The sequence below is a fragment of the Glycine soja genome, chromosome 7 (genome assembly GCF_004193775.1).
Source record: "Glycine soja cultivar W05 chromosome 7, ASM419377v2, whole genome shotgun sequence".
NCBI classification, from domain to species: Eukaryota; Viridiplantae; Streptophyta; class Magnoliopsida; order Fabales; family Fabaceae; genus Glycine; species Glycine soja.
In genome coordinates this window covers 25,204,553-25,209,836 of record NC_041008.1, presented here as the reverse complement: position 1 = coordinate 25,209,836, position 5,284 = coordinate 25,204,553, and positions in this window count along the sequence as shown.

Below are 5,284 nucleotides of genomic sequence, written 5' to 3'. Positions count from 1 at the left end.
GTCAAACCGAAAGGCATAACCAACCATTCATATAATCCATATTTAGTTTTGAAAGCGGTTTTCCATTCATCTCCTTCTTTAATCCTTATTTGATTGTAACCACTTTTCAAATCAATTTTGGAAAAGAAACAAGTACCATGCAATTCATCAAGCAAATCATTAAGTCTAGGTATTGGATACCTATATTTAATGGTAACATTGTTTAAAGCTCTACAATCGGAGCACATCCTCCAAGAACCATCTTTTTTTGAACCAAAATTACCGGGACAGCACATGGACTCATGCTATCTCTTACCCATCCCTTACCAATGAGTTCCTCCACTTGTTTTTGGATCTCCTTGGTCTCTTGAGGGTTACTCCTATAAGCTGGCCTATTAGGCAAAGAAGCTCCCGGCATGAGATCAATTTGATGCTCAATTCCCCTCAATGGTGGCAACCTACTTGGAACACTTGATGGAAATACCTTCTCAAATTCCTGCAAAAGAGTTTTCACACTAGAAGGCAATTCAAAGTTGTCAAAAGTGTTAGTGGTCAAAACATAATTTTTGCAAATCAACAAGTATAGGGGCTGTTTTGAATGAAACAACCCTTTGACCTCTCCTTTTGTAGCTAGAAAATTCTCCCTCACTTCAAGTGTTTCACTCATCTTTTTCCTCTCTTGTGTTTCCCTCTTTTTGTCCTCACTTTTGAACTTTCAAGTGTTTGGCTCTCTTTTTCTTGAAGAATTTTCTCTCTCATTTTTCTTTGATCCTCACACACTTCTTGTGGACTCAATGGTTTGAACACTATCTTTTTGCCTTGATACGTGAAAGAGATCTTGTTGGTGAAACCATCATGATTAGCCCTCTTATCAAATTGCCATGGTCTCCCCAAGAGTAAGTGTCTGGCCTCTATAGGAACAACATCACAAAGCACCTTATCATTGCACTTTCCAATGGAAATATCCAACTCCACTTGCTTCCTTACTTGCACCTCTCCATCCTCACTAAGCCATTGAAGCTTATACGGCCTAGGATGTGGTTTTGTGACTAAATTCAATTTAGACACAAGTCTTGCACTTGCCACATTGGTACAACTCCCTCCATCAATGATCATCATGCAAACTTTGCCATTGATCAAACATCTGGTGTGGAAAATGTTTTCTCTTCGACTTTCCTCCATAGACTTCAATTGATGGCCAAGTAACCGCCTAATCATCAACAATTCTCCCTCCGGTGTTTTCTCCACTTCCTCCTCATCATCCTCACTCTTTTCTCCCTTTTCAACTTCGGACTCACTAACGTACTCTCCATCTCTAAGAATCATGGCTTTCTTGTTAGGGCACTCATATGCATAATGTCCCAAGCCTTGGTACCAAAAGCACTTCACATCCCGACTTTTTTTTTAGGATTGTTCTTGGAATTTTGGAGGAGTTTTTGATGTTATAGGTGTTGCATTAGAGGTGGCAACCCCTTTACCCTTGTCCTTCCAACTAGAACCATAATTAGTGGAACTCCTTTTGGCCACACCTTTCCTTTTCAATTGTTGCTCTAATCGGATTGTTTTGTGAAGTAAATCCTCCATTTCAACAAATTCATGCAGCTCAATAATATCATGGATATCACTATTTAAACCATTAAGAAATCTAGCCATAGTTACCTCTTCATCCTCATCTATCTTGGCTTGAATCATGAGCACCTCCATTTCTTTACAGTATTCCTCAACACCTTTGCTACCTAGGGACAACTTTTGAAGTTTGAATTCTAAGTCCCTAGTATAGCTTGCCGGCACATACCACTTCCTCATGATTTGTTTCATCTCAACCCAAGTTTCCACCAAAGGCTCCTCATTTCTAGCTCTCTCCCTTTCCAATTTGTTCCACCACACAAGAGCATAATCTGAGAATTCCGCAACTGCTAGCTTCAATTTTTGGGACTCCTCATAGGTGTTACATGAGAAGATATGCTCTATCTTGAGCTCCCACTCCAAATATGCCTCCGGATCACTTTTGCCTTTAAAGGGAGGAATATTGAACTTGACTCCTTCAATTCGGTTTGGCCTTGGACCACCGCCATTTCCTCCTCTCCTTTCTTCCTCATGACATTCACGATTCTCTAATCTCTCAATTCTTTCATATAACTCCTCGTTGTTCTCCCTCAATAGTCTTTAAATTTTAGCATTGAGAGCATCCAACAAGAATCTTTGTGCCCCATCCAATTGATGTTCACCACTACCTGACATATTCAAAATAAAAATAATAATAGTTATAAAGAAAATAGAACCTCACCACACTCAAGTGTATCTCTCAAATATGGCTTTTTTTAAAAAAAAATTGTACACTCTTGCCTTTTTCCACTCTAGAATTCTCCTTGAGTTCTAAAGCAATTCAAGATAAAGCTTACAAAAAGTTCAACCACCAATTTGTGACAAGGAAAAGGCTTAAGGTTAGGCTAACAAAAGCTTAGAACAAGGACGAAAAATTCCAGCAACTACACAATGGGATTCTTTTTTATTTGAAGGAATTAAACTTCGTAATTTGGTAATTCAAACCTTCTAACAACCAATTATATTACCTTCAAGAATTTTTGAAAGCTATTATAGCATGAACCATTCAGCCCAAATAATTTTTTTTAAATAAGTTTCTTTTTTTAATAAGAAATTAAAGGCCTAATTTTTGCAATGGTTCAACCTCAATTAAAAAAAATAGCATGAACAAGGTAATATAAAATGGCAAGGAAGAAATTAGAAGGATGTTACCAAGAAATTTCAACCCAAGCACTCTTGAAAATAAATCTCCCAATTTATGGTTATTTTTTTGGTAGGATTGTAAATATTTCTAGTTTAGTTTTCATTTGTGCTCAGTAGAAGCCTTCCTATTGAATATAATGTAAATTTCACTTCAATTTCAAGTAAAAAGGAGAAAATTATGAAGGTTCAAAAAGTGTTGTCTTGCTAAGCCTGAACCATGCGCTTAGCGAGACCAAACCGCTAAGTGAGACAGCAGTGGCTTAGCACATGAGGATAAGCCTGAAGAGAGTTCTTCCACGCCAGCACGCGCTTAGCGCATATGCAGCTTGCTAAGCGAGGCAGTTGTCTCTTCTGCGCTAAGCACAAGATTGGCGCTAAGCCAAATATCAATTACTCGCGCTAAGTGTGAGAATGGTGCTAAGCACACCTTCAAGGTCAGAAAGCCCTTTTTAAGCCTGATTTGCATAGAAAAAAAGGGAGAGCGTAACGACCTGAGAGAGGTATGAATTGACTGCAAATTGTGTGCAGAGAACAGAGGAAAAGCTGAGCAAGGAAGCAAAGGTTCTAACTTTTAGGTAGATTCTAGGTTTTAGAGTTATTTTCTAGGTTCTTAGAGGTGGAGGAGACATCCCCACTGCTTTGTAAACTGGTATTTTCTCTAAAACCCTTCTCTTATTTGTGAAAGTTGCTCCCTTGTTATGGAGGGCTAAAATCCTTTGTTGGGAATTTCTACTGAGTACTTGATGTAAATATTTTTATTATATATTTGAGATTATTTTTATGTGTTCAATGTCTCTATCTAAGCTTATTGTACGCGTGCTTGTGGTTTGATCACCCACTAGTGTGTGCTGTTAAGAACTTTAGCATTGACAAATATACTATTTCCTTGGGACTTGATAGATCAAGACTAGATAACTGTAGTGCTAGACATAGTGTGCAGGGTTCTAGTTTTTATTATGATGTGCTTATAATGTTGTTTAAATTAGGCTAAGTTCAACAAGAGACACCTGCGAACGAAGCTTAGTTTAAATTAGTCCAAACTCACGAGACATCAGTGTTGGTATTTTTGTCCTTAGCATAGAACACGAGAATAATTTCAAATAGAGAAAAACCCTAATTGCATCAAGTATCTCAACATATTTGTTTTCACACTCAATTGTTCACGTTCGTTGTTTCTTTAATTACAATAGAATATACCTTTGTTTTCAATTCATGATACATAATTCTTTTTACAAATAATTGTATTTTGAATGATGTTTTTCCAAGTAAAACAGGTTCCCTGAGTTCGATACTCGGATATTTTGTTTTAATTATTTACTTGACGATCTGGTGCACTTGCCGGTAGATTTCGCACCCACACAAACAAGTAGTATCCCGGAGGGCGAACATCACTAACCTTCGTAACGTTCTCTTGTCGTTTTCGGAAGCCTCACGTGGGTACTCTTTGTCTTTGATGTATCACTTGATGTCGAAGTACCAAGGTTTACCATCTTGCTCATCTTCTATCAGGCAGCAATGTGTGGGCTTGCCATGACATCTGAATTCAATGTACGGAAAGTCTCCATGTGGGGTCAGCTGGAACATGGATGCTAGAGTGGCGAGCACATTGACCATTTGATTCTCCTCTCTGGGAATGTGATGAAAGGAGATATCATCGAAGTACCCTATCAGTTTTCTGATGTACGCCTGGTAGGTTATCAACTTATGATCCCTAGTCTCTCATTCCCCTCTCAATTGGTGGATCACCAAGGCTGAGTCTCCATATACTTTGAGCTATTTGACCTTGAATTCAATTGCTTCTTGAATCCCAAGGGCACACACCTCATACTCAACCATGTCATTCGTGCAGTGGAAGCCCAACCTAGTTGTGAAGGGTATGCATTGATCGTCGGGGGTAACCAAAACTGTCCCTACTTTGTGGCCTAGTGCATTGGACACGCCGTCGAACCACACAATCCATTTATCCCTATCTTTATCCTCTACTTCCTCCTCGAACAAGGTCATGATATCTTCATCTAGGAATTATGGGTGCATTGGTTGGTAGTCGTTGATGGGCTGCTGAGCCAGGTAGTCTGCCAAGGCACTTCCCTTTATCGCCTTTTGGGTGACATAAACAATGTCGAATTCTGACAGCAGAACCTGCCACTGAGCGATCCGTCCGGTGAGATCGGGTTTTTCAAATATGTACTTGACTGGGTCCATTTTGGACACCAACCAAGTGGTGTAGCTCAGCATGTATTGCCTTAGACAGTGGGCTGCCCACACCAAAGCACAACATGTCCTTTCAAGCAAAGAATAGTTCATTTCACATGTTGTGAACCTCTTGCTTAGGTAATAGACGGCCCGTTCCCTTTTTCCGGACTCGTCATGCTGCCCCAGTATACACCCCATTGACTCATCCAACACCGTCATATATAGAATAAGAGGTCTTCCGGGCACCAGTGGCACAAGCACAAGAGGATTCATAAGGCATCGCTTGATCCTTCCGAATGCCACTTGACAGTCGTCATTCCATTGGACAGACTGATTCTTGCATAATAGCTTGAAGAGAGGCTCA